This window comes from Carcharhinus amblyrhynchos, chromosome 28, assembly GCF_965287045.1.
Source record: "Carcharhinus amblyrhynchos chromosome 28, sCarAmb.v2.hapA, whole genome shotgun sequence".
NCBI lineage: Eukaryota > Metazoa > Chordata > Chondrichthyes > Carcharhiniformes > Carcharhinidae > Carcharhinus > Carcharhinus amblyrhynchos.
Genome location: NC_137351.1, coordinates 235,880 through 244,384, shown reverse-complemented (window position 1 = coordinate 244,384; position 8,505 = coordinate 235,880).

Here is an 8,505-nt window from a genome sequence, read left to right as displayed (position 1 = left end):
TTCAAAGTCTGGATTTGCTTTTCCATACTGTGCATCTCATCTTTCATGTTCTTCAGGTTAGATCAAAGTTCAGGAATTTCATTGTTCTTTTCATTACGTTCCCGCAGTTCACCAAACTTATCTACTGTACATGAGAGTTGGTTCACTACAATGATGGGGACACAGAACCAGGAGTAGAGCAATTAGCTCCTCAAGCCTGTTTCACTATTCATAGTTGATCTCTGTTGGAATAGAATTTGATCAATGATGTTGGCTGAGCTAACAACATAATTAAAGAGTGAACTCATTTTGATGTACATTGATAGTAATGAAGTGTACTTTCTTATTTTGTGTACATGTTATACACACACACATACAATGAACAGTTTTTCCTTAGCAGAGCCTAATTCCTGTGTTATCCTTTAAGCTCACATTCTGCATTTTTACTTCTTCTAATTGTATCTGAAACTCTTAAAGGTCCCTTGTGAGAACTTCTTCTTTCTCGTGCAATTGTTCAACTTTTTCTTTATATTCTTAAGTTCTTGATTTTTATTTCAGCCATTTCATTTTGCAACAGCCCAATAGCTGGCAGCACATTTGAGACATTCAGTGCTTTAGTGCCTGGAGCTTCAGCATCGGATTCACATTTTCTGGTCTTATTTCTGTTCTTTCTTTCTCTAACTGCAGCAGAGCTTTGTCCCTGTCTTTCACTTTTGTTTCTCTGTTGGTCGGTTTGGTCTCTGGCAAAGTCTTAACTTGTTTCAGTTCTGTAATGATGTTACTCATGACTTTATTATCCACTTGCAGCTGGTGAAGATCTATGGCTTTTCATTTATTTTCCATTCAGCTGGCCTTCAACTCTTTGGTCTCTTTCTGGTTTGCTCCTGGAATATTGAACACGTGCTGATTTTTCTCTGTCAACTGATTTTTCAGTTAATTCAAAATGATGTTAAATTTCATTTTCCTTCTCTATGTAATTTTCCAGAGAAACAAACTTAGACTTGAGGGATCCTTGTAGAGTGTGATGGTTTTCCTTTCCTTTGTGAAGTTCAATTGCTTTGTCTTGAGCTTTCTTGTAATTCAACAGAGTCTCCCTAAGTCCCTTCACCGTTCTTGCATTCAGTTCAGTCATCATTTTTTTCAGGCTGCTGAAGGGTTACATATTCCTTTTTGCATTCAACCTTAAAGCACTGATTGCTTACTATTTTAAGATTTTTTTAAACTGTATTTTGCTCACCCTTTTTGTGATGTGACTAGATCACTGGCCTGTTGTGTCCAATCAGGTCTTGCTTTTCATCTGCACAGTGGATTCTTTTGCCTTTCAGCCTTTTTTTCCATTTTAAAAATATTTTGCTCAGCAATTTTGTGATCCAGGTAGTTCTCTTGACTCTGCATTCAATGTGGTCTGGCTTTAGATCTTCACATGCCCTGGTGGAATCCTTCAACGGAGCTTTGTTTCAGGTGATCTCCAATTTAGATGCACTTCATTCAGATCAGACTTCAGATTCAGGATTCCTTCTCCAGCTTCTCTGGGACTTTGGGGTCCATCCGTCACTGCCACCCATGTTATAAGGATTATTTGGTGTTTCAGTAAAATGTCTGGAGATTTGTACGGTTAAAATTAAATCATATTTACTGGGAACTCATAACTATATCTGTATCCAAGGAACTGGCATGCATGGGTGCTGTCTCCATGCTGCCTCCTTCTAGACTCTACTCTCGTCTACCATCATATGACTGTCCACATCATTTTGTGGATGGTACTGTTCGCCCATCCAATGTTAACCCTTGCTCTGCCAAACACCCTTATGCAAGTAACATTTGCACCACACAAATGCCAGGCAATGGCTATCTCCAACAAGAGAGAATCTAACTGCATTTGACATTCAGTGGCACTACCATCGCTGAATCCTACAATATCAACATTTTGGGAGTTACCATTGATCAAGAACTGAACTGGACCAGCCACATAAGTACTGTGGCTACAAGAGCAGGTCAGAGGCTAGGAATTCTGCATCAAGTAACTCAAGAAGCTCAACATTATCCAGGACAAGATAGTCGGCTTGATTGGAACAAACATTCACTCCCTCCACCATTGATGGACAGCAGCATCAGTGCATCATCCACACGACACATGGCAGCAGCAACTTAAAAATACTTCTTCGACAGCACCTTCCAAACCTGCAAATTCATCATCTAGAACAGGGTTCCCAAACTTTTCCAGCCATGGAATCCTTTTTCCTAAGAGTATTGAAGGAGCCTTTAGAAACATTCTTATTGTGATGAAAATTTCAACTACAAAAAATGATTATTTTCATCCTGTCGGTACAAACATGGAAAAAACTAACTTATAGAGGACGTTTCAATCTCTTATGTTTATATAAGTAAAAAGTTTTCTTATCAAAAAAGTATTTGAGTCTTGCCATTTATCATTTTTAATGAGAGGAGGAAGGTTGGAAAACTGATTCTCATATCAGACACACGCACCTCTCTCTCTCACACACACATGCATATGCACACACACCTCCCGAACAGACTTATTCACATCTCTTTCCCACCCATACTCACTTCTTTCTCTCACATATGCATCTGGAGTGCACCTGCTTCAATGCAAGGAGACGAACTTAAGGCCTTAATGCTTTCACGGAATTTGGATGTGGTTGCGGTGATGGAGACTTGGTTAAAAAAAGGACAGGACTGACAGCTGAATATTCTGAGGTATAAGTGTTTTAGGCAAGACAGAGGAGGGGCTAAAAGAGGTGGGGGAATAGCAATACTGGTTAGGGATCATATTACAGGAATATAGAGGGTGGACAATTTAGAGGGGTCATGTAACAAGTCACTGTGGGTGGAGCTCAGAAATAGGAAGGGCGCAGTCACTCTGCTGGGGTTATACTACAGGCCTCCCAACAGCCCATGGGAAGTTGAGGAACGGATATGTAAGGAGATTCTGGATAGGTGCAGAAAAAATAGGGTTGTTGTAGTGGGAGACTTTAATTTCCCTTTTATAGACTGGAAAATGCTTAGGGCTGGGGGTCTGGATGGGGAGGAATTTGTAAAATGCGTACAGGAAGGTTCTTTGGAACAATATGCCTCATGGCAGGTTGGCCCAACTAGAGAGGGGGCTATACTGGACCTAGTACTGGGGAATGAGCCTGGTCAGGTCGTCAAAATTTCAGTAGGGGAACATGAGGCAAATAGTGACCACAATTCTGTTAACTTTAAGATAGTAATGGAAAAGGATGAGTGTTGTCCTACGGGTAGGGTGCTGAATTGGGGGAAGGCTAACTGCAGCTGGATTAGGCAGGAATTGGTGGCCGTTGATTGGGAGAGGCTGTTCGAGGGTAAATCCACATCTGGCATGTGGGAGTCTTTTAAGGAGCAGTTGATGGGGCTGCAGGACAGGCATGTGGCTATAAAAAGGAAGGATAGGAAAGGTAGGATTCGAGAGCCGTGGATACCAGGGAAATTGAGGGTCTGATCAAAAAGAAGAGACATACGTTAGGTCCAGGCAGCTAAAAACAGATGGAGCACTGGAGGAATACAGAGAGAGTAGAAAAGAACTCAAACAGAGAGTTAGGAGGGCAAAAAGGGGTCATAAAATGTTCTTGGCAGACAGAATTAAGGAGAATCCTAAGGCATTTTATACATACGTTAGGAACAAGAGGGTTGTCAGGGAAAAAATTGGACCTTTCAGGGACAAAGGAGGGGAATTATGCTTACAGCCCAAGGAGGTAGAGGAGATCCTAAATGAATACTTTGCATCAGTATTCACAAAGGAGAGGGACGTGTTGACTGGGAGTGTCTCAGAGGGAAGTGTTGACCTGTTAGAGAAAATCTCCATTACAAGGGAGAAAGTGTTAGGTTTTTTTAGGGAACATTAAAACTGACAAATCCCCAGGGCCTGATGGCATCTATCCTAGACTGCTCAGGGAGACAAGAGATGAAATTGCTGGGCCTCTGACAGAGATCTTTGTCTCTTCATTGGACACAGGTGAGGTCCCAGAGGATTGGAGGATAGCGATTGCGGTACCGTTATTTAAGAAGGGTAGCAAGGATAACCTGGGTAACTATAGGCCGGTGAACTTGACGTCCGTAGTAGGGAAATTGTTGGAGAAGATTCTTAGAGACAGGATGGATGCACATTTAGAATGGAATAATCTCATTAGTGAGAGACAGCATGGTTTTGTAAGAGGGAGGTCACGCCTCACAAATTTGGTTGAGTTTTTTGAGGAGGTGAGAAAAACGATTGACGAGGGAAGGGCTGTGGATGTCATCTATATGGCATTTAGTAAAGCGTTTGACAAGGTCCCTCATGGCAGTCTGGTGCAAAAGGTTAAATCCCACTGGATAAAAGGTGAGCTAGCGAGGTGGGTGGAGAACTGGCTTGGCCATAGAAGACGGACGGTAGCAGTGGAGGGGCCTTTTTCCAGTTGGAGGTCTGTGACTAGTGGTGTTCCACAGAGCTCTGTACTGTGACCTCTGCTATTTGTGATATATATAAATGATTTGGAAGAGGATGTAACTGGTGTGATCAGTAAGTTTGCGGATGACACAAAGATCGCTGGAGTTGCGGATAGTGATAAACATTGTCAGAGAATTCAGCAGGATATAGATAGGCTGGAAAATTGGGAGGAGAAATGGCAGATGGAATTTAATCCAGATAAATGCAAAGTGATGCATTTTGATAGATCTAATGTAGGGGAGAGCTATTCCATAAATGGCAGAACCATCAGGAGTATAGACACACAGAGGGACCTGGATGTGCAAGTCCACAGATCCTTAAAGGTGGCAGCACAGGTGGAGAGGGTGGTGAAGAAGGCATATGGCATGCTTGCCTTTTTTGGACGGGGCATAGAGTATAAAAGTTGGCATGTGATGTTGCAGCTATACAGAAGGTTAGTTAGGCCACATTTGGAATACTGCGTCCAGTTCTGGTTGCCACACTACCAGAAGGATGTGGAGGCTTTGGAGAGAGTACAGAAAAGGTTTACCAGGATGTTGCCTGGTTTGGAGGGTCTTAGCTATGAGGAGAGATTGGGTAAACTGGAGTTGTTCTCCCTGGAAAGACAGAGAATGAGGGGAGACCTAATAGAGGTGTATAAAATTATGAAGGGCATAGATAGGGTGAACAGTGGGAAGCTTTTTCCTAGGTCGGAGGTGACGAATATGAGGCGGTCACAGGTTCAAGGTGAGGAGGGCAAGGTTTAACTCAGATATCAGAGGGACATATTTTACACAGAGGGTGGTGGGGGCCTGGAATGCACTGCCAAGCAAGGTGGTGGAGGCGGACACGCTGGGATAATTTAAGACTTATCTGGATAGTCACATGAGCAGGGAACGGAGGGATACGAACGAATGGTCTAGTTGGACCAATGAGCGGCTCATGCTTGGAGGGCTGAAGGACCCGTTTCCTGTGCTGTTTTGTTCTTTATATATTCACCTCTCTCTCTCATATACGTATTCATAGAAATATAGAAACTAGAAGCTACCCCGCACCGTGCAACTCAGAAACCCATCCCCTGACCACCCAGCACCATGCAACCCAGAAACCAGTCACCCTCATCTCTCTCACACACGCACACTCACCCCTCTCTTATACACACTGTCATCACTCTCTCCACACATCCATCCCCTCTCTTCTCACACTCACCTCTGTCAACACATGCCTTTGTTACACACTCACTCATCTCTCTCCACACATGCACTCATCTCTTTCTCACACTCACCTCTCTGACACGCACACACACCCCTCTCTCCACATGCTCATACATCACTCACACACAGAGTCCATTCTGAGGCCTGCTCTGAGTTCTGCTTCAAGGTTCACTCTGATGCCTGCTCTCCCCATCACTCTGCGATCCACACTCACCCTGATATGGAGATTTGAATTTTGTGCTGTTCCCAGTTTATCCAATCAGAAGCTGGCTTGTCCAGAAACCAAGTTCTGGTTGGACAAGCATTTGAACCCTGCTGCATTTTTCACATTATACAAATGAGTCTGGCCAGCCATGAACCCCCCCACGAGGCTCTCCTGAACCCCCACGAGGCTCTCCTGAACCCCCACGAGGCTCTCCTGAACCCCCACGAGGCTCTCCTGAACCCCCCACGAGGCTCTCCTGAACCCCCACGAGGCTCTCCTGAACCCCCCACGAGGCTCTCCTGAACCCCCCAGGAGGCTCTCCTGAACCCCCCACGAGGCTCTCCTGAACCCCCCACGAGGCTCTCCTGAACCCCCCACGAGGCTCTCCTGAACCCCCCACGAGGCTCTCCTGAACCCCCAGGAGGCTCTCCTGAACCCCCCAGGAGGCTCTCCTGAACCCCCCCACGAGGCTCTCCTGAAACCCCCCACGAGGCTCTCCTGAACCCCCAGGAGGCTCTCCTGAACCCCCCACGAGGCTCTCCTGAACCCCCCACGAGGCTCTCCTGAACCCCCAGGAGGCTCTCCTGAACCCCCCAGGAGGCTCTCCTGAACCCCCCACGAGGCTCTCCTGAACCCCCCACGAGGCTCTCCTGAACCCCCAGGAGGCTCTCCTGAACCCCCCCACGAGGCTCTCCTGAACCCCCCCAGGAGGCTCTCCTGAACCCCCCAGGAGGCTCTCCTGAACCCCCCAGGAGGCTCTCCTGAACCCCCCAGGAGGCTCTCCTGAACCCCCCCACGAGGCTCTTGAGGAATCCCAGGTAGGTACCCTTGGCAGCAATAGGGATCTTGCAGAATCCGGTGTGGGAACCCCCCGATCTAGAAGAACAAGAGCAACAGATAGAAGGAAACACCACAACCTTCAAATTGCCTCTAAGCCTCACACCATCGTGACTTGGAACTATATCACTTATCCTTCACTGTCACTGCGTCACAAACTTAGAACTCCCTTCCTAACAACACCAGGAGTGTTGGTCCATACACCTTATGGACTGTAGCGGTTCAAAGCAGCAACTCCCTGAAGGATGGCAATAAGCATGGGCAAAAAATGCTGGCCCCGTTAGCAAAGCCCACATCCCATGAACATATAAAATTAAAATATAAAACTAAATCACAAAGTTTCAAAGTAAATAATATCACCCTAAATCCAATCCAGTGTGTGGTTCCCACTTGCCACAGAAAATGTCAAACTGACTGACAGATACTGAGTGCTCCTTGAAAAATGTATCTTTTAAACAGAATTCTAAGTTTAAAAATATCTCTGAAATCAAAGATTTTTCCCATTTCATTTACATAATAAGTGCAGAGAAAGAAAACAACTATCATTCAGCTTCAAATATTTCTAATTGGCTGGTCCATTTTTTAAAATTCATTCGTGCAATGTGGGTATCACTGGCTGGCCAGCATTTATTGCCTATCCCTGGCTGCCTTTCAGAAGGTGGTGTTGAGCCGCCTTCTTGTGAGTCTAATCCTACCCCCAACTCCATGTCCCCTGACCTTCTGCAATAACATCTTGTAAGGTACCGTGTCAAATGCCTTCTGAAAATCAAGAAAGACCACATCCACCGGCTCTCCTCTATCCACCGCCCTAGACACATCCTCATAGAACTCCAGTAAATTCGTCAGACACGACTTCCCTTTAACGAAACCGTGCTGCGTCTGCTCTATCAAGCAATTCCCCTCAAGATGCCTCGCTATTTCCTCCTTGATGACGGATTCTAACATTTTATCTACAACAGACGTTAAACTAACCGGCCTATAATTCCCTGCCTTTTGTTAGCGTGGATAGAGGATTGGTTGTCAAATAGGAGGCAGAGAGTGGGGGTCAATGGGTGCTATTCGGATTGGCGGATGGTGACTAGTGGAGTGCCCCAGGGGTCGGTGCTGGGGCCTCAGCTATTTACCATTTATATAGATGATCTGGAGGAGGGAACCGAGTGTATTGTGTCGAAATTTGCTGATGACACCAAGATTGGTCGAAAGGCAAATTGTGCGGAGGGTGTAGAGAGTCTGCAGAAGGATCTAGATAGGCTGGGCGAATGGGCCAGGAACTGGCAAATGGAATTTAATGTTGGCAAGTGCGAGGTGGTCCACTTTGGTAGGAATAATGGTAGGAAGGATTATTACTTATGTGGAGAAAAACTGCAGCAGGCGACGGTGCAGAGGGACCTCGGGGTCCTTGTGCATGAGTCGCACAAACCCAGCCTGCAGGTGCAGCAGGTGGTCAGGAAGGCGAATGGGATGCTGGCCTTCATAGCGAGGGGGATTGAATATAAAAGTAGGGAGGTCTTGCTGAGGCTGTATAGGGCATTGGTGAGGCTGCAGCTGGAGTACTGTGTGCAGTTTTGGGCGCCGTACTTACGCAAGGATATTTTGGCCTTGGAGGGAGTGCAGAGGAGGTTTACTAGGCTGATGCCGGAGTTGAGGGGGTTGAGCTATGAGGAGAGGCTGAATAAACTAGGCTTGTACTCGTTAGAGTTTAGAAGAATGAGGGGAGATCTCATTGAGACGTATAAGATGATGAATGGGATGGATAGGATAGAGGTGGAGAGACTCTTCCCGCTCAGAAAGGACAGTAGGACTAGGGGGCACAGCCTCAAAATAAA